At 41.1% G+C, this 22,088-nt stretch overlaps 1 protein-coding gene across 1 annotated transcript in view; it reads left to right on the forward strand.

Annotated features, from left to right (window-relative positions):
• Positions 1 to 8,014: 8,014 nt before the first annotated feature.
• The window catches only part of KCNE2 (potassium voltage-gated channel subfamily E regulatory subunit 2), a 37,869-nt gene continuing 23,795 nt past the window's right edge, over positions 8,015 to 22,088 (forward strand). Inside the window, exon 1 of the mRNA XM_015881996.2 lies at positions 8,015 to 8,812. The gene's annotated coding sequence lies outside the window, so the exon portion shown is untranslated. The remainder of the gene's footprint in view (positions 8,813 to 22,088) is intronic.

The following is a 22,088-nucleotide window of genomic DNA, read 5'->3' on the forward strand; positions in this document are numbered from 1 at the left end:
GCTTAGCAGAAGTTGACTTTGCATGGTCTTGTCACCTTTCTGTTTGTCTACTCTAAAGGTAAAACCTGTCACCAGCATGGAGAACATATTCATCAGTGAACATTTATTGACAGGAAAACAATTGAAGGAACTGAACACTTTCCAAAAACAATAAGTGGGCTATAAAGAAGGTATATTTGATGGCTAAAATTCCACTTGTTACTGTGCAACACCCCTTGTAAGCATACAACACCCAGCAGAAGTATGCAGGAGTTAGTGGGAACAGGACTGTGCATGTAGGAGAACATGAAATGATCTTGTAACAAGCTATAATACAATCCTGACTCCTTTGGTGGTGATGTGTAAACTTCCACTAATTCTGAATAAGTTTGGTTGAGTCCTAGAGCAAGTACAAGATAAGCAGTATGGGGAATCCAGGTTCTAGCAATGCAGTCAACTATTTTCTTGGAACTGGAAATCTTTTTGGGAAAGGCTTCTTATTGGCTTTGTGGTTTAACACCAATAGGCATTAGATGGAAATGATTTCATTCTTGTTGGACTACTGTAGAAATTAAAAAACATTATTCATACAGATGAGGACAGTACAGATACTCAAACTCAATTACATGCTTCTACTGAGATGAAAAAGCAAAAATGACCTGAATTAATACTGTGAGTGTTAAGAGGGTATGAAGGAAAGCAAGAAAGCTGAAAGAAGACCTAGATGTACAAAAGTCATATACTTTATAGGGTATGGTTTAAGAAAGAAGTGAAGAACCCAGTGAAGCCTAGCAGAGGGCTGGGAAGATGGCTGGTGAGGGGGAGTCTCAGAAAAGAAAGGAAAGAGAAACTAAAACATTGTTTGGAGGATGTAGGACATCTGTGACAGTTCCCCACTGATTATACACTGTTAAAAATGGCAAGTCACTGGTTGCTTTCTATGTTTGATATTCAGAGGAGATTTTGTCTCTCAGCATTCTTTTTCTGCCTCCGTTGGACTGGCATAACTCTATAATAAAGTCACAAGACATCCTTCTAAATAAAACAAGGACTGAAGGCTTTTTGTTGTTTTTTTTTCTGGGTTATTTACTTATTTATTTTCTCCAGAAAGAGCCTAGCTTTGACCTAGGATGGTTCCCAGTGAAGTCAGTGGTGAAACTCCTACCATCATTTCATTAGAGAATGCCTGTAGTGTTATGGAGGCATTCTGAAAACTCTGCTTGCAAGACAAATCAAGAGCAAACAATACAAAATGGATCCTGCAGATGAACTTGTTTCTGTCACCTTTTCTGGGCCAGAAATGATAGGACATGTGTGCAACCAAAGTTTCAAAGTCTTTCAGAGTTTTCTGATGTTTTCTGATCAATGGACCCCAACAGTTTTTTAAAACATAGATAAAACATAGCATAAGCATACTGTCAGCCATGCTTCCCAGTCACTTTTCCCAGATCCTTGTAAGCACTTTACATGCTGTAACTGGCCTTTAGACCAGAGAATGACCAGTGCTAATAGACTCTCTTATGGCATCTGCCCTTAGGCAGTGTAAAACCACAGTGAAAGTAAGTGATATCCACTGCCCCAGACAAGTGAGAAATTAAACAGGGAAGACCTAGTAAGCATAGGCACAAAGGGGGGAACTTTGAACTCCTTTATTTGGAAATATTTGAAGCAACACCACAACACTAAGTCAATGATTTGTACATTTTTTCACATCCAAAAACTGTCCACAGTCAAGACTGCAGTCTAACATGCCTGAATGTAACTAGGTCGTTCTATAAATATATTGTGAATGGGATCTTGATTTCCCCATTTGTGTAAATACATACCTGTTTCATGTAAGTGCTGGAAATAAGTAATTAATTTATGCCAACAGAACACTCTGAAAGTCTGAAACACTGTGAGTGGCTCATATTACTATCATGATAGGTCAGGTCCTTCAATTCTGGTACATTAGTTGGCTTTGGGCAGATGTGGAAATGCTGCATGTTGTTTTCATTTCCTGCTCTCTTCTGAACATCCTGTCTTCCACTTATACCCCAAGGTGCTCTGCCAGGTAGTGCTGTTGTTTCATTAAGGCTGGCACTTTCATTAAGGCTGGCAGCTGCCTCCTCCTAGAAAGTCAAGATAGCACCTATTAACTGACTGACAGTAACTTCTTCCCATGTGAGGTCAGAGGGTGTTGATCTGGCTGAGATCAGGTCTTACTGGGGAGCCAGAAGCCTGAACATTGTCTTATGACCTACGAACCAGTGACTTCCCATTTAGAGCATCCTAGTGAACCCAGAATTTGCCCCCACAACAGCCATGATAACCACCCTGTGGCCTTCTCCCTAATGCTACCTACCATTTTTCAGGTATGAGGATCTCCAGTTGTTTTGCCAGGAGCCAGCCACTTGAGATCACCCCAGAAACCAATAGACCTTATTTAAAGCCTCTCCAGTGGGATTCCTCTGGATGAATGCCGAGGACGGTTTCTAATAGGAGAGTATCTGTTTTGGAGGGTGGGGTGCTTCTGGCTTCATTTCCCCTTGAAGTTTTCAGGTTAGTGCTTGCACACAGCGAGAGGCTTGAGATGAGATCTCATCCACAGTTGTTCATTTTATGATTCTATTTAAAAAAATAACATGGGGGAATTTTCTAGATTCCATCCAATCCATAATAACTTTTGAAAAGTTAATTTGGTGCAGCTGCTTTATAACTCCTCCTAAGGCCACAACTCAACATGATTACACAACCGCAGTAACTTTTATGGCTGAGTGGAAACACTATCTTGGTTTTGTTGTTCTACAAAAGCCAATATTTGGTTTAAAGTTTCCCTTGGATTTTTAATCCACTTTGCTAGGAAATCTCACTCACCACCAGTATTTTGAGATACTTCACCTGCTTTTGTACTTGCTTCGTACCGCATATTCACTAGGTCTAATGCACATTGGAAAAAAATGACAGCCTTTCTTCTTCCAGGGGAAGTTTCTGAACACGAAATGCATCATATTGATATCTTTTGTTAGGCTGTACCGTGCAGGTCTTTATGGGGACTCGGCTTACGTTCTTTATTCCTTCTTCCTGATAATCCACCCCCCTTGTGAGAATGGTGTCAAACATAGCATCCAGCTGGCTGGCCCCTGGGTATGCTAATAAAAGTTCTGCTTCTCCAATCATCCAGCTTTGCCCGAGGAGTCTGTCAGCAAAAATAAAAAGGGTATTTCTATTTAAATACCATACAGTGTCTGCTCATTGGAAATATTTTTACCGTGGTAGCATACATGCCACTACCAATAATGGTGTATTGTTGTTATATGTTGGCTGTTAAAATTCAGCCAGCACTAAAAATTGCCATAGAAAGTCCTAGTCTAGAAGGTATTTGTTTGTTTTGACAGGTTATTTAAAACAGGGAATGAAAAATAATTAGTGGTTTTGGACTTCTACCTTGCATTTTTTTTCTGTCTAAAAAGGTCTTAGATGATATTTGATGGTGATTGGATCCTAACAGAAGGCTTATATCCTGGGAAGGAGTGGGACTGAAGATCTATCAGGCAAATTCTGTGGTTCCTTTTTTTAGGGGGAAAAAAAACAAAAAAAACACGCTATTTCGTTTTCAGGATGAGAACAACTGCTACAGCTTTCTGCCCAGCAAGTGTTGAGTTTACACCACTAAAAATACAAAAGGGATATTTGATGACAATTCAAAATCAAGTATAATTACAGAGGAGTAATAAACATTAGTACTAACAATCATTTTTGCATTTCTCTGTTTGGACAAGGGATTAAAACATTTCTACCTATAACGTACTGAGCCTCTGAAAGGCCTCAAGTGATCCAAGTGTGCTCCAGGGTCCTCTTCATTCGTAGGTGGAAGTTATTGGCTCAGAGAGATGAATCCCCATATGGTCAGCCTTGTAACTGAAGACAGACGCCTAAATTTGTACATAGATAATTGGCCTGACAGCTAGAGAACACAGTGCTCTTCCCTCAGTTTGATACGAAGTTTGGCTGGCTGTACAGCGTGGCCATAAAGGTGTCCAAACTGAAGACGTATAGGCCAAAGATTTTATTTTTAAATGGCTGCTGAGAATAAGGGTCCTAAATCTATACTTAGACAAACAAACAAACACCTGATTTTCAAGCTGCTGAGCACCCAGTGGCTTGGCCACAGGTTTGAATATTTTGGCTTACGTGACATGTCCAAAGCCACACAGGAAATCTGCTGCAATTCCAGGAATAGAGCAAAGATCCTGTGCTTTAACCACAAGTTGGCTATGTTTTATTTGTCAGCAGTCATTCCCACAAGGAGACTAAACCAGGGATCTCACTGCATCTAAAGTCAGCAGGGTTACCTACTAGCAATGTAGCTAAAAGATATTCCTTGTTCTCTGAGCAGAGAAGCTGTATAGGGGACCCTGGAACAAAGGCTCAGTGCTTTGAAGAATCTGAATCCTTAGGACACACAGAAGTAGACATTAGGGATAAAGAATAGTATGTCTGCATCTGTGACATCTGCATTTCAGACTGCTGCGTGGGTTGAAACTGCAGATTGGAAATGCTGTTGTAGGAGGGAAGGGGAGCAGTAGGTGCTTAAAAAGCTGCTTCTGTGGTATGCAGCAGGACCGAAGATCCACTATGCAAAGCTGATCCTTTTTTGATCAAGGCACATGAAGGTAGCAATCTAATCCTACTTGTGGAAGTGAGTACACAGGACATTGCTTGTGTCCCCTACCTCATATGACTGCAGAGCCAGTATCAGCCTCTGTGTTGCTCTCTGACTTTGAGTCTACTCTGAAGTCTAGTCTTGCCCTCTGCCCACACTGCTTGCATACACATGGCAGCAGAGGTGGACTTTTGACTCTGTAAAGCAGAAGAGTTTGAAGGTCAGTGGCTGGAGCTGGAGCCTACATTCTCCTTTCAGTGGGCTGCATGCAGAAGCACAAAGCGCATCACAGGCCAGGTGTCAAACAAACAGCCCAAGTGTGGTTTCTCCAAGAAGGGCATGGAACAAGTTGCCCAGAGAGGTGGTGGATGCCCCATTCCTGGAGACACTCAAGGTCAGGCTGAACGGGGCTCTGAGCACCTGATGGAGCTGTGGGTGTCACTGTTCATTGCAGAGGAGTTGGGCCAAGTGGCCCTTAAGGTTCCCTTCCAACTCAAAAGGGTCTGTGATTCTACGATTCTATGAGTAGTCCTTGTAGCATGGATGACAAGTGTGCTTTAAGCCAGCCTGTAAGTCCAACTTTGCAATACAGGGATGATCTCCACTACCATCATGCTACCAAGCTGTGAATGCTGAGTGATACTGTGTATACTGAGACCAGTAGAATCCTAAGTCTAAACTGATGGAACTCAGGATTTAGTGATGCAGTACTGCTTTATATCAGCAAGGAATTACTCCTTCTTTTTCTTTTAAATGGAAGAACCAATTGCTGTCTCTCTGCTTACACGCTTAACTATATTTCCCATAAGTACCAGAGCAGACTTGAAAATCTGTTTTTGCACATTGTAGTTTATGCCTATTAGTATGAACTATTTTATATGGAGCTGTTTAGCAGGTGAGAATGTGCCGCAGGAAAGAGGCACTGAGCCATAACTTTTATAAGGAAAATGTTGAGGCTCTCTTCAGGGTATATGCATTTGACATTGTACAATACCAGACGGTGGTTTCTAAATGACATCTTATGTAACTCCTAAGTCAAGTAAGATAACAAAAAGGGCTGCATTGCAGTCAAATTACTATAACTAAAAACCTTCTCAACATGATACTTATATGCTTATTGCTAAATCGATAAAGACAATTACAGATTACAAAGTAGAAAATGTTCAAACATTCGTTACCATATTTTTTATCTCAAGGCAAGCTGCACATTCCTCTTAGACACATGCCAAATGTGTGACTTTAAACAAAACGTTTCTTGAGCTACATACGTATGAAGAGAATACGAGTCATTTTCTTAATTGTTCTGATCATTTGGTTCTATCTGAAGAGATTTTTTTCTCTCTCAAAAGGAAACATATTGAACTGTGGACAGGGCAAACACGGAAAAATTTAGGCCACGCAGTAATATGAATGGGAACCCGGGAATTGTGAGAGACAAGTGGGTTTCATTGGAAGTCCCATCTTGGTTTCAACAATAGGACTGATATCTTGTTACTTGCATTTAAGAAATGTGGATTTCCACATTCTAAACATCTTTCATGAATTACTGCAGATCTGACACATTTGAGTTATTACACTCCTCCTGGGAGATTTCTAAATCCAGTTGTAACAGCAGATTATATGAAACAGCTGGTCAAACAGAATGAGGAACCAGTTCATTGGCATCTGATGAATTAATAAAAACAGGCACAATACAAATTTCAGTGTATCTATTGTGTATCTATTCCCTGTATATATCGTGTACATATTGTATATCTATTATCTGTGTATATATATGTATATATATGTGTATATATATATGTATATATATGTGTGTGTATCTATATCTGTGTACATATTGTGTATCTATTCTGTGTATAAATTTCAGTGAATCTAGTGATTCTCCAGGTGAACAGGGAACAAGAAGAAAAGAGCAGGTACCAAATTACAGAAGCTGTTTGGCCAACAGGTAGAGGGTAACTAGTTCTTCATGGCTAAGGCTTGGAAGACATGTAAGAGATTCCCTGGGAAAAGAAGCACACTTCTTGCAGCTTATGCAAATAATAACAAAAGAACAGTGCTTACATAAGTTCATGCATCAGACAATCTGCTAATGCAAGTACAGAGAAGAACAGGCTTTGTTTTCTCGTAGGGGATGAGTAGCTTTACAGACAGCAATCCTTTGCATGTCACAGATCCAGTGGCAAGAAGAGGGCTGTGAGTTTCAAGACTATTTGAAGAAATGGGGAAAGGTGTTTCACAACAGTGATAGCACTGATTCTGTTTTCTTCATGGTGCTCTGTTTTCTTCATATGGAAGTTTCCATGCAGCATGTTATCTTTACAGGGAATACCCTGAGAAAGCATATTAAGGTGAAATGTTATTGTTCAGCTTGTTCAGAAGAAGCTGAACAAGCAACTTGTAAAATGAATAGAAAGGAATTAGCAGGGCTAGGTGGCTTTTACCCTGGACTGTAAAGGGAAACCACGTGGCAACAACTGAACTGGTGCTTACAGTGTGTGATCTGTCACCACATCTCTGGCATAAAAGAATCATGGAGCATGTAGACATGGTGACTGGGCTAAAATAGGGAAATGGTTTCAAACTTAGAGAGAGGATATTTAGGTCGGATATGAGGAAAAAGGTTTTTACAGTGAGAGTGGTGAGGCACTGGAACAGGTTTCTCAGATAGGAGGGGGATGCCCCCATATCTGGAGACACTCAGGGTCAGGCTGGACGGGGCTCTGAGCACCTGAAGGAGCTGTGGGTGTCCATGTTCACTAAAGGAGGTTGGACCAGATGGCCTTGAAGAGTCCCTTTCAACCTAAGGAAGTTCTATGATTCTATGATTCTAAAAAGACAGAAGAGAGAGCAATAAAGATGATGAGAAAAAAAAACAGGTTTCTGTAGGAGAGGAGACTAACAGATTAGAAAAAGGTGGATAGTAATATAGGTCCATAAAACCATGAAGAATGAGGAACAGGGAAGGATTACTCATTGTTTCTTGTAATAAAAGCAGTAAAGACAAGCTAGTAAAAGTATCAAGTAGAGGTCTTAAAACAGATGAGAGGAAGCACTTCTTAATGCAGTGAGTAATTAAGTTGTGATAGTCTTCATCAAAATGTACTGCGGAGGCCAAAGGTTTAAATCGGTTAGAAGACAGATTAAACAAATTCATATAGGACAGCTTTCTTTGTTGTTCATCAACATTGGCTGCAGGCTCCAGCCCAAAGAGTAAATCACCGATTGCCAGAAATGCGGGTGTGTTAGGGAAAGGAGTGCATTGTATCCGCTGCCTTCTATGCTCTTCCAAGTCATGAGCAAATACTGTGTTTTGGGAAGTGGACTCTTTCCCAAGGTAATCCTCAGGTTGTGCCTATCTCTGGTGGGGAGGTGGATCTTGAACCCTATGCTTGTGGCAGAGGCATGAGAGGGAGAACTCCCCACATTTAAAGAATGGCTGTTTGAAAGGACAGTTTAGTTCAATTCCTGTGGCAAAGTTACCGTTTTTGAGCACTCCACCACTGTTTGAGTGGTTGTGTTCATTTCTAGAGGTTTCTTGGATTGTCTTTTTAATCAAGTTAAAACAGGTAAACTTGTGTCTGTAACCTGTGTCCCAAGCTCTGCCATTTGTGGCTTACATGAAGGCGGTACAGATTGAGCTGGAGCAATAATCACAATCCTTGACTTCATCTGAGACAAATGAATATTAAAGGTTTGTCGGCTTGCTTTACAGGAAATGAATCTGGAGGGTTTGTTATTGAATCTCTGGCATTGCTATTGTGGAGGTAGCCCTCACTGACAGTGAGACTAGTATTAAGACTTCACCGGAGACTTAACTGTGGTGTTTATTACATGTACATTTTCTAGCAGTTCTTGCTTATGCTGCCATTATTCCTTACATTGAAGAAATGGCTGGGTAACAAGGACTGCCTCAGCTGGGGATAACATGTTATTAGTCGCTAAATGCTGAAGTAATCACAGTAAGGAAGAATCACAATACTGAGGTGCATGATGACTGAAGATTTTCTGTTTGTTTCTGTATGCTTCTGTCTTGTTCAGAACTGGGGAGATCCTACCATAACTCTGGACTATCTTTCTGCTAGGGCCAATACACTGGAGCCCTGTTACTATCATTGGTCTTAAATGCATGAAGACTCCAGAGAAACACCTTGGAATTTCTGGCAATTTGTTTAAGTGCATTTAAAGGTGAGAAGACATTTTGATGATAACAGATTTCTTTTTTCAAAGAAACGTGATGTTTTTTAGTTTTTTTGTTTTTTTTGTTTTTTTGGTTTTTTGGTTTTTTGTTTTTTGTTTTTTTGTAATGGCAATGCAGGCTTCTCCACAGTCCTTCAGTATGGTTAGCTCTGATCTAAAGCAAACCAGAGTTCTGCACTACTACTGCACTACTACTTTTGAGGCATGAGATTCTAACAGATGAAATTATTAAAGACTCAACTCAGTCTTCTGCAGTAGGGTACGCTATCATTATTACCTAAGAGGGAATAACAAGTGAAAGAGAATAAAAAGTTGTGTGGGAGTTGAAGTAAATAAACTTCAGGCTATTGGCTCTTTTGAATTCTGCCCTTCAACTGGTAGACATAAATCATCTTCAGGATTAACCTGGAACAGTTTGTTTGGTATCTCAGTGGAACAGCACTCCATCTCCCACCTGCAAATACCAAATGGTTTAGATGTTCTGCACCCACAAATCAAAGCCAAGTTTTCAATGGATCTCACACATATTACTTTTTGGAGGGCAATATTCTTTTTATTTTTCACTAGATGTAATGAGGTTACTTTTTATTCTTTTCTTTCCTTTTCTTTCCTTTTCTTTTTTCTTTTCTTTTCTTTTCTTTTCTTTTCTTTTCTTTTCTTTTCTTTTCTTTTCTTTTCTTTTCTTTTTTCTTTTCTTTTCTTTTCTTTTCTTTTCTTTTCTTTTCTTTTCTTTTCTTTTCTTTTCTTTTCTTTTCTTTTCTTTTCTTTTCTTTTCTTTTCTNGAAGAAAAGAAAAGAAAAAAGAAAAGGAAAGGAAAAGGAAAGAAAAGATAAAAAGTAACCTCATTACATCTAGTGGAAAAATAAAAAGAATATTGCCCTCCAAAAAGTAATATGTGTGAGATCCATTGAAAACTTGGCTTTGGATTTGTGGGTGCAGAACATCTAAACCATTTGGTATTTGCAGGTGGGAGATGGAGTGCTTGTTCACTGGGAGATACCAAAAACAAACTGTTCCAGGTTAATCCTGAAGATGATTTATGTCTACCAGTTGAAGGGCAGAATTCAAAAGAGCCAATAGCCTGAAGTTTATTTACTTCAACTCCCACACAACTTTTTATTCTCTTTCACTTGTTATTCCCTCTTAGGTAATAATGATAGCGTACCCTACTGCAGAAGACTGAGTTGAGTCTTTAATAATTTCATCTGTTAGAATCTCATGCCTCAAAAGTAGTAGTGCAGTAGTAGTGCAGAACTCTGGTTTGCTTTAGATCAGAGCTAACCATACTGAAGGACTGTGGAGAAGCCTGCATTGCCATTACAAAAAAACAAAAAACAAAAAACCAAAAAACCAAAAAAACAAAAAAAACAAAAAAACTAAAAAACATCACGTTTCTTTGAAAAAAGAAATCTGTTATCATCAAAATGTCTTCTCACCTTTAAATGCACTTAAACAAATTGCCAGAAATTCCAAGGTGTTTCTCTGGAGTCTTCATGCTGGTTTACGGCCAGTTGTTATTAAGACCAATGATAGTAACAGGGCTCAGTGTATTGGCCCTAGCAGAAAGATAGTCCAGAGTTATGGTAGGATCTCCCCAGTTCTGAACAAGACAGAAGCATACAGAAACAAACAGAAAATCTTCAGTCATCATGCACCTCAGTATTGTGATTCTTCCTTACTGTGATTACTTCAGCATTTAGCGACTAATAACATGTTATCCCCAGCTGAGGCAGTCCTTGTTACCCAGCCATTTCTTCAATGTAAGGAATAATGGCAGCATAAGCAAGAACTGCTAGAAATGTACATGTAATACCACGCACCACAGTTAAGTCTCCGGTGAAGTCCTCAATAGACTAGTCCTCACTGTCAAGTGAGGGCTACCTCCACAATAGCAATGCCAGAGATTCAATAACAAACCCTCCAGATTCATTTCCTGTAAAGCAAGCCGACAACCTTTAATATTCATTTGTCCTCAGATGAAGTCAAGGATTGTGATTATTGCTCCAGCTCAATCTGTACCGCCTTCATGTAAGCCACAAATGGCAGAGCTTGGGACACAGGTTACAGACACAAGTTTACCTGTTTTAACTTGATTAAAAAAGTTTCTTTTCTTTTCTTTTCTTTTCTTTTCTTTTCTTTTCTTTTCTTTTCTTTTCTTTTCTTTTCTTTTCTTTTCTTTTCTTTTCTTTTCTTTTTTACTCAGGACTTTCTTAGACATTTTTTTTCCTCGCCAAATACGAATCACATGTTGTGATCTATTTGATAGAACTTGGTTGTGACATTAGCCATTTCCCATCGCCTATCTAAGATAGAAAACATTACTTGTCCCTGGAGTCTGAACTCAGTTAACAATAAACACTCCATTGAAATATCCACAAGATCTTTTTCAACAGGCAAAAGCCCAATAAATTCTCAGCTGTTCAAAACGTGCAAGGATGAGTAAGAAAGTGTGGCATAAAGGTTTTGGATGAAAACCTAAGTATTCTGTTATCATGCTGAATGCAAATTGAGGATTTTCCATGGGGAACTAAGCTGTTTGGCTGATTTACTGTATAGTAGTCAAATATTTCTGGCTTAGAGCCTTTTGTAAAGTTATTTTAACAGATTAAATAGGAATCAGGGAAGCTATTAATTTTTCAGTCATATGATCTTATATTTACTCTTGTAATCAAATCATATTCCCACCCCCACGGTTTTACTAAAGAAATGCGAATCTCATACTCTGCCTGGAGTTCAAAGAAATTAAATTACAGTGAGTTTACTTTATATGAAATTGCTTAATCAGAATGCAGAGTTCCACTAATCATATTTAAATATAGTCACTGTAAGCCAAATATTGACCTTAGGTTAGAAGATTTTTATGGCTTACTTAACGGAGACCCATTTATAGAGCAGCACGAAGAATTCTAAATCATGTAGATGCAGGGCAAAATGAGATGCTTAGAAATGCAACAATGAGCTGCCACAGCCATTGCCATTCTTTGGAAATGGTGTTATTTTAAATTGCTTGAAAGATACTGTAAGTCTAATAAAAATAGTGGGGAAAAGGCAAGAAAAGAATAATTTTTTGGCTCCTGAACAGTAGAGTTTTCTAGAAGACAAAAATAAAATGCAATTCATTTTCACCTTAGATTTTGACATTTCCAGCATAGTCTTCTGGACCATCAACACAGCGTGAGTGAAGGTAAATATGTATGTGTGAAGACATCTGCCCATCTCTGTCTTCTTAATTTTATTTCTTGTGGTAGTTACAGGGTCAACAAAGATTCTCAAGTGCAGTAGTGACAATTAGTGCTCACAACGTAAAGCTGTAGAAAAGAATTCAGAGGATGCTCAGGTTAGGACATACAGCTTTACTGGATGATAGGGCTGCAAGTGAATAAACTTGAACTGGTGGACTCAGTACTCTTGCATGGTGAGTTTCTTATGATGTCTGTATTTCCATTGCTTTTCCTTATGATTGCACAAGTATTTCTCTGGACTTAGTGGCAAACAATGGGCAACATAAGTCACTCTGTCATAAGCAGGACCTATTTTTTTTTCTTGTATACCATTATTATCCATTTTAATCTTAAAGTGTGTACACTTTCACATGCAGTTTTTACAATAGACGCATAAAAATCAAGCTTTCTTGGCACTGTAGCTATTTGCAACAACAAACTCCTTCCTTTGCTCTGTCTTTTTTTTTTTTTTTTTTTTTTCATTTCACTTTCAATTTAATACAGTCTGAGTCTTCTTTAAATAACATTTCTGAGAATGAGAGGTAGAGGTGAGTTGGCACTTTCTTAGGTTTAGACACAGTGGAGCAAACCAAGGGGTGAATGTGGGCCAAACAGCCTCAGAACTGTAGTGTTGATGGGCCAAAATGGAAATCCTGCATGCCAGCAGTCCCCTGCAGATGGGCTCACAGGAAAATAGCATTTAAATTCTCATCTGGGTTCAATCAAATCATTACAAGCTTTGTTAGTTCTGACTGTTTTATCTTTCAGTGCAGTGGCCAACTTTTCAAGGCTCAGACTGGCTCCTTGGGGAAGTTCATGTTGCAGCACTGAAACTAAGTGCAAACCCTCTATCTGTCTGTCTGCCTTTCTAGTTCTAAACCAAGATTTTTATATCCCATGTCTCACCGAAGCAGAGCACTGTGCAGAATTTCATGTATCCCACAAACTTGCATGGATGTGAGTAGGCAGAATTTGGCCTTGACCAATGTACTGTGAAGCTGAATCAGCCCTATTTCATTCCAGTCTTTCACAGATTTGTCCACGGGAATGGTTTCTGTTGTTCTGCTCCTCATCCAACCTCCATGGCTTTCTTGAGGCCTTGGGCTGTCATCCATTCATGGAAACAAGAGGCCAAGTTCCTTGCAGGGCTTAAGGAATGCAAGCGTGCAGTTGGTAGCTAATCAGCACAGACGATCTTAGGTCCAAGAGAGGGAAAAGGTGAGAGAGAAGCATGCAGTGTCTCATCCTAGTTTCTCTTCTGTATGGCATGTATGTCCACAGACTGGAAGGACAGTGAGCTGTTACAGATACACTTAGCTGAGATTAAACAACTCCTTGGCCTTTGCAGAGTAAAAGGAATGAATCTTAAATCCAGGTGAAGACAAGAAGAAAACATCAGACACTCCTGGTCTTTTTCTGTGCTCTGAGAATAAGAAAAGTGCTCAGAAAAGAGCTTTCCTCCACTAGAATGGCAGATACCCTATATGGAGCAGCAGCACTGCAGAAAGAAGAGAGTGACTAAGGATGGGAAAAGACCATTCTAAACTGGACTGACAAGTAAGAGCAATACACGTAGATGAATATGGTTAGGAAAGAATGCATCAGGAGGTGCAAATAGGAGGCAAAGGGGTAAATGTGTCACAAGGGGAGTCGCCTAGGGGCAGGGTTCCATGTTCCCAGGGAACTCAAGAAGAAAGGAGTGAAAATGAGCAACTGTAAATGCAGATTCCCAAGTGACACTATTCTTGTGTCCCATGATCTTCTGCTACAGTGGGAGTCAGGCCAGCAGAGACTTGTGCCATTATAGCACAGTGGAGTCCTTTATTCTTATGTCCCTTAAGAAAATCACATGTGCTGGGAAGAGAGAGCACAGGAGTCAGTGTGAGGACAGAGAGGGGAGGACGTCTCCCAAAGTTCTCACTGACTCCCAAGCCTTTCCTGGTTACCCTGGACTCCAGTGATCCACTACCTTCTATTATTTCCCTATTCCTAGAGGTGTTGACTTGAAGTTTGAAGAGCTCTACTGAAATTAATCCACTTTAAGGACTGCAGCATGGGCTGAAGGTCTGAAAGATCTGAACTAGCAAGACCTCTGTGTTAGCATTTCTTACCACAGAGCGATATAGAAACCAAATGCAGAAGAACAGAGCACCTGAAGAAGGGAGCAGAATATACAAGGATCTGCAACAACCAAGAAATAAATAGAAAGAAAAGATCATCCACATCTCAGTAAATACTGACAACTCCTGCGTCTCTTAAAGATAGTCATGACCAGTAGCAAATGGGGAAACCCTTGGTCACTGATGATTAGGAGCACACTGACATTTTCCTTATACAAGTTCCAAGGGTTCTGCTCCTGGAAATGAGATTTCTTGCATGAGGAAGGCTTAGGTTGAGACAGACCTTTCACGTTTCTTTGTGGTGTTCTATCTCATACCTCACTGTTTTGGGTTATTAATTCCCATTTATATTTTCTTTTTTCCTCAATCTCTCTTTCTTATGTCCTATAAAAATTTTCTTCCTGTGCTCAGAATTACCCATCTCCTCATTGTTCAGTCTGGGTTCCTACAGCAATGAGCAACATGTTATGCTGATTCTTGTTTACCTGAAGTAATCATCAAGAAACCATTTTATAAGCTATCTCTCTGCTTCATATTAAAAAAAATATAAAATCAACAGATTTTGCATAGTTGTCACAGCCCTCGTTTACTTCATTTTCTTTTTTCTAGCACTCAAATAAGGAACAGAAGTTAATAATAGTAACATGCTGCTTTGTAATATTTACAGTCGGGATATTATCTGTTAGATGTGGTCAGTGTCCTCACTTCCACAGAAAGCAGCACTAGGACAACATCTGTTCACGTGCAGATATTGACAACGTAGGCATTTAAAACAGGTCACCCTGCACATCCTTTGTAGTCAATAATGACAAATAAGCACTTGCAGAGCACATTTCATCTTATATTAAATCAATCATCTACTTTAGGCCAGATGAGTCACACCCTAAAAGCACTTGTTTCTAGCATGAGTGGTTTAATGCAGGTGTCCATACTGTTTTTGCTTAAGCTAAAGGGATTCATATCCACATATCTTGAAGCTACACAAACATGAATCCTAGAGAAAAAAATCTTTAGTTTTCAAAGACAATTGGAATACTTTTCAGACTAATCATTGTTTTGGACCAGGGTATGCACTTTGTGCATGGCAATCTCCAATTTGTACCAGATGCAAAGGCAAAGATACTTACTACACATGCCCCAAACTGCGCAAATTCCTTTCTCTTTGTGTTCACTTAACCTCAGCTTCCATTCCACATAACTTGTTTCACCTCAACTATGTTTCTTGGAATAACATTGAATTTTGGTCAGTTCATTATTGGCTTTGTTTGTCTTTGGTGCACTGTGCGTTGGCTTGAAACACAAAATACTGTGGTGAAGGAATCCAATATGGTAATACAATCGCTTGCCTACTATTGCAAGAATAGTTTCCATTATGGCCCCTATTTTTCACACTCTTGTAACTTTCCAAAACACTCACCTTTGGAGGCAGTTCTCCCTGCTTGATGTTTGCCTGGAGGTTAAACTTGCCTGTGAGAGCAGAAATTTTAACAAAGACTTCTAGTCACTTTTACATTATGGGAGAGTGGAAAAAAAAAAAACAACCTACATTTTTTTCTGACTTGGAAAGAAAAATGTCTAACCACATTTCTAAGGAGAGCAGCAGTAAAGCTGCTGAGTGTTGTAATTTGACGGATAAAATCAGTTGAGAGCCCAGCTGTATCTTATAGATTCCGCTTTTTTGACTTGTCTCAATGGTCCTGGTGTCCACAGAAGTCTATTTGTGTCTATTTACAGCCTATGGGATCAGAGCAAAAATGACCAGTCATCCCAACTGCTAGCAACTAATTTTTGTCCCTTCTTTCCCATGCAAAATTAGGAGCAGTACTAACAGTTTTGTCTGTGGGAATCTGGAAATTATAAAGTAAAATTTCTATTCATTTCAACTCTGTCTCTCTGAATGCAGGTAAGTTTGTGCCTAAATGAGCTGTTTGTCCGGTTGAATACAGAGAACTGAGTGGTATTGGGAGTTTCTGTCTTTCTTCTGTCATTTCTTTGCTTAAAAAATCTGCATGATCTGACTGAAAGACTTGGGGCTGGATTGTAATAGTTTGTGAATCCTACACGAAGTCTGGCTATCAAGATAGTTATTGTATGACTACATCTGGTTATTGGATTATTACCCATGTGTACAAGTTGTCTTAGCTTAATATTCAAGCCACTAAGGAAAAAAGAAGGAAAGAAATGCAATAGTTCCAGAAGAACAACTTCTTAGTCAACTTATATGAAACTCTTAAAACTATTACCTGTGCTGCAAGCTGTAAAGAAGCTGCATCCACGTGAGTCAAAAAGTCAGTAAGATCACCATCGCTGTTGAAAGAGACCTCACTGACAGTCACTGCCTGGTTGAGAAGGCCAAATTTACTCAGGACCATTACAAGTTTTAGGTAAGATAAAAGTGCAGGTTTCTTTACAATTCTGGGAATGTAAATGTGCATGGAGGCTGTTTTAAGCTTTAAAACTCAACATCATTCTTCTACTGCTGAGAAGACCTTTTTCAGTCCCCTGGGTTAATGAACAGTCGTTAGCAATTTGCTCTAAACTAGTAGATTCCAGTGGCAAAGGAAGTGCTAAGAAGCAGTATCTGGGAACTCAGGCTTGTCTCTGAGCAGGTGCTTGATGAGATTAGAGAGGGGCAGGGCTAGAGCTGGTACCTACCGCAGCTTTCATGCTCATAAGATGAAATGATTCCAGCAGTAATTCCAGTGCAGGAGCAGTGAATGAACAAACCTGCCTCACTCTGGCTTTATCTACATTGCTCTTTAAGGAGCTTCAATGAAAGGCTAGAACACCCTGTCAGTCTTCAGATATCACTAGTCCATAGAGTATGGCATTTCTGCCACAAATCCCTGTAGCATTTCAGGCAGCCCCCCCTTAGTACTTAACCACAGTCACAGCCTATCACAGCCTTTTACTATGCACACAATTTTTAGCTGACCATGTTTGAGAGCAAGGCCTCCTAAAGTCACTTTCAAACTTAACTATATTGTGATCATGGAATCACAGAAATATAGAATCATGAGGACTGGAAAAGACGTGAGATTATCTAGTCCAAACATCAGCCCACCCCACCATGCCCCCTAACCATGTCCCTCAGTGCCACATCCACACAGCTCTTGAACACTTCCAGGGATAGTGAGTCCACTGCTCCTCTGAGAAGCCTGTTCCAATGCATGCTTAAAACTTCAGGCTCAGATGGGATCCGTGCAAGGCTGTTTGAGCAAACCTTAGTTCTTTTGCATCCATATGCACTGTTTGGTTTTTGTATAGCAACAAGTAAACTCACGCTACAGCCCCTTTCTTAACAAGGACCTTCACAGAACCACCCTTGTTTTATCTGGTTATGCATTTTCTTGAAGCTGTTCCTATGACCATGCTGCAGAGCAGGCCTGCTTTCTGATTTTGACACGGAGCTTGGTAAAGAGAATGATGCTGGTGGTACATTGGCTGGATTATTCTTCTGTTCTTGCTGCCAGGAGATGCTGTGAGGGAAAACCTCTCCATTTTTGAGCTCACAGTCAGGACATGTGTTGTCCTCTGGTATTCCTGAATATGGTAATCACAAAATGTTTTCTTGTATTGGGGCTTCTCTGGTCACTGCAGGTGGCAGTGCACACAGGTCAGAAGCATCAGTTGTGTGCATTGCACCCGTACTTCTTGGAAGTCCTCAGCCTGCCACTCGTGACAGATGTTTACTCTCAACTATTGACATATCAGTCTCCACAGTGTGATTATCCCCACTTTCATCTTTATCAGTGCTGTGTGACCCTCCACCCAGATGACCATGGGGAGTTTAGTCACATCCCGAGTTCCTGCCAAATGTGTCTTTGGGTGCCCAAGAGCTGCCAGGGCACTCAGCTGGGTGCCAGCATGGCCAGTGCTTTCTCACTCTGAAGTGAGAGTCTCTTCACCTGGTGCTCCAGGATGAGCAGAGATCCTGCTCAGCCAAAAACAGGGATGGGACATGGTGAGGACACTGTGCTCATGGAGCTGAGGTAAGGGCCCTCATACAGGTCAACGAGTGCAGAGAAAGGCATGTGCTGCAAAAATACTTTATGGTTGTCAAGTGTAAAGCTTTTTCCTGTGGTCATGGACCAGCAAACTGCATTGGCCTCACACAGAGAAGCTTCTGGCAAGAAATCATTCCTGAAAGCCAGCTCACATTATACTGCACTCCTGGGACTGCTGGCTCCATGGACAGAGCACAAGGCCAGGGGAAATGTGCAGACTGGTCAGCCCTTTCACCGCTGCATCTCCCTGGATGTTGTGGACCAGCTTAGAGTGGTGAGAAATTGCAGCTGTTGTAACCCAGGCATGGTACAGGAAGGGAGAAGGTGAGGAGAGGACAGAGCAGCAACAGGCTTGGCATAGAGATCCCCTCACCCCACACACACCACATATGTCTTGCTCAACCAGAGGAGAAAGGATCAAGTCAGCTCAAATTAGACATCAAGTGCAGAAGAAAGCTCCCCATTGATTACTGGGGCAATTTGCAATCCCTGAGATCATTCATCTTCACCGTACCCAGAAGAGATGGGTCATGATGCTGGTAAAAAGGATGTGAACATAATCACAAGCCACATGCTGTCCTGGCCTTTTTTCTTGAAATACAAGTTAGGCCTGAAATCCCTCTGCTGATTGCTCATGACAGTGACTCCAGGCTAAGGGTTATTTGCTTTTCCACATGTTAAATAGTCTGTAGAGTCAGAGCTTGTCAAAGAAGGTGCACAAAGCATCCTTCCCTAAAAATTATAAAAATCAAGAGAACTATAAAATATGAAGCTGAAACAGAATCCCAGGGCCCTCATGGTGCACGGAGCCCCACAGGCTCCATTTCAAGGAGCTCCCTGACCCTCATGGCTTGATTGCCTCTGACTTAAGGGCTCAGCCTTGATGTTGACGGCACACAATTGAGTCTCTTACCACCTTGTCTGGCTGAATTCCTGAAGCTCAAGTCTTGGGGCCTCAAAGAGCATGCTGATGACCTAACCAAAGCAGAACCCCTTCACTCCAAGACCACTTGGTCTCCCTAATGCATTCCACAGCCTGTGAAAAACTTCTGATAGTCAAGCTTTTACCCGGTGAGCAGTTGGGAAAGACAGGATATGGAGTTTCTCTACATTTCACTTCTGGGTGGACATACATTGCCCACAGTGAACAGCTTCTTCCATCTGGGGTAAAACTATATGAAGCAAATTACTTGTATAACGCTAGGCAGGTAGAACAGCTATGATTTTACATTAGGATGGCATGCACAGTGCAGGAATCCATATTTTGCTGTCTCTCTAAGGTGAAAGCCTATGTGCTAATGGGGAGGGTAAACAATTATGCTCAGATCTGCTTTTAGGAGCTTATCTTCTGGCTTTCACTTCTGCAGCTAGTGCTGCAGGGTCATGTCCCATGTCTCTCCACTGGCCTCCTCCACAATGATTCTTCAACAGAAATTTCTTTGGTCAAGCATAACAGGACAGGTGTGGCCTTGAGGCAAGGTGTACATTGCTTTGCTCTGATCCCTCTGACATGGAGACATTGTGTTAAAGAGCAAATGGAAAACAAAACCCCACGTTGTCCCCTTATCACTCATACTTGGAACTGCAGTCCAACAGGGCAATACTAGACAGCCGGGTGCCTGATCTGGTTCAGCACCGCTACGTTCCTGCTGTGTGGTCTTGGCAATGGGCTCGCTTTTCCATCTGTGAAATGGAGCTAGTGGTGCTTACCTTTGTTTTCAGGACGTTTCAGGTCTCAGCACGAAATGTTTTATGCAAACTAGGAGGGTTTCTGGTGCTATTTCTTAGTAATGAGCAGCAGACCTTGAATTTTGACCTTTACATGTTGTTGCCTTTTTTTTTTTTTTTTTTTTTTTTATGATTATCTGTACTCGCCTCACCGGGCCTGGACTGAGTGGACTGGTAGCAACTGAAGGTCAGAATGATTTTCCTGCCAGCTCTAACCATATAAGTGAGGGTTAGAGCTGTGCTGGAGGGGGGTGTATTTATGGCCATGCAGATGCGCTACCACCGCTTGGACGCCTTTCTGTTGGGAGCAGAGGGATGGAAGTGCAGCTCTGTGGGGACACGGTGTGGTCACTCCTGAAAACGGCACCTGCATGAGCCGAGACTCGGGATTTTTCCGCTGTCTGGATCAACCTCTCTCCGAACTTGTTGACAAGCACACTCAGGAGCTCCTGTCAAACAAGAGGGAGAACTGCAGCTTGGAGTGTGCTCTGCTCTCCAGAATACAACAGCAGTATTTTGTTGGCATCCTGGGTCCCTCACTGTGACAGCTGGTTGAAGAAACAGAAATAAAACAAGGAGCTCAACAGCTTGTCAAAACATAAGGGTGAGATTTGGACAGGCCCATCTCACACCTCCTTGGTCACTCAGACAGCCTTTGTGGTTCCCCGTGCCCCTCCCCAACCACCGACCTGAGACTTCATTCCCTTTCCAGGAGGAAAATGAAATATTTCTGTTTTCTCTGGGGTGAAAAGCAACTGGATTTAGTAATAAAAAAATCTCGGTGAAAAGGAATTGCTGTGCTCTGCCTGCTTCTCATTGTGATACTGTACAGGCTGTGATTTTAGACCTCATTTTGCATATGAATTTGACATTGTTTCCCTTATTAGTGTTGATGGTGCCATAAAATTTACTAGGGACATTATTTTTGGGATCCTGGCTAACATACGGAGAGCTCACGTACACACTGATATGTATCAGGATCATATTCTATTGCAAAGGTGGCTCTGAGCTCCTGAATTCCTCTTGCTAAATGGGATAATTGGTTTCAATCTTGAATGGGATAATTGGTTTCAATCCATTATTAATGATACCTGACACAGCATCTGATCTCTAGTTTCACAAAGCTCAGGATTGCTCAGATGAGCCTTTGGTCCTTACTTCTCTCATGAAGTGAGCTTCAGCCACCTTTGATATGATATTTATGATCAATTTAAAATACTGGTTAGCTATAAATTAATACAGGGACCTTCGTGTAAAAGAGCAAGGGAAATTCTAGGGCCCTGTCAGGTTTTTGGAAGCTCTCAAGTGGAATTTTATCATCTGCATAGTATGGATGTTAGGTGTAAGGTGGGGCCTCCTGGGACAGCATACCCAAAGACAGCTCTGTGCTGGTAGCCATGCGTTGTCTCTGGGTGGTAGGTCTCTGCGTCCTTCAGAAACAATGCTCTCACTCTTTCTAAGTCTCATATTGGCTATGAGATGCTGCAGGGTACGGCTCATGCTGTTCCCTCTTGGTGAGATAAAGCTCCCTTCAAGGTTCCAACTTGTTGAAGAAAATCTCACACCACATGCAGTGCGTCTGGAAGCTTCCAGATTGTTTAGAGCCACGTGAGCAAAACCGTATCTGTATTTTCAGCAAATACTTTCAGAAAAGATAGAGCCTTAAAATACATTGAGGTTGTAAAAAGATTCCAGTAAAAAGTGTATAAGACTGAGCTGGTCTTGTGGTTAAAAAACTTTGACACAGAACTATATGTATCACTGCAAGAAATACAAACAAAATGCCTTTAGCTTAATCATAGAACATCCCGAGTTAGAAGGAACCCACAAGGATCACAAAGTGCAACTCCAGGCTCCACAAGGCAACACCCCAAAATCAGATTGTATGTCTGAGAGTTTTGTCCAAACTCTCCTTGAACTCCGGCACTGGGGGCCGTGCCCACAGCCCTATGCATCTCATTCCATACCCACGTCCCTCTGGTGCAGCCCCTTTCCCTGACCCCCAGCTGCCCCTCCCCTGGCACAGCTCCATGCCGTTCCCTCGGGCCCTGTCGCTGTCACACAGAGCAGAGCTCAGCGCTGCCCCTCTGTGAGGAAGCTGTAGTAGAGCATCATTTTTCCCTTTGTTGCCTTTTCTTCATGGCCATTTCTGCATGGCCTGCCCCTTTGCATCATAGTTTGCGTCTTC

Source organism: Coturnix japonica, chromosome 1 (assembly GCF_001577835.2).
Source record: "Coturnix japonica isolate 7356 chromosome 1, Coturnix japonica 2.1, whole genome shotgun sequence".
Classification (NCBI taxonomy): domain Eukaryota; kingdom Metazoa; phylum Chordata; class Aves; order Galliformes; family Phasianidae; genus Coturnix; species Coturnix japonica.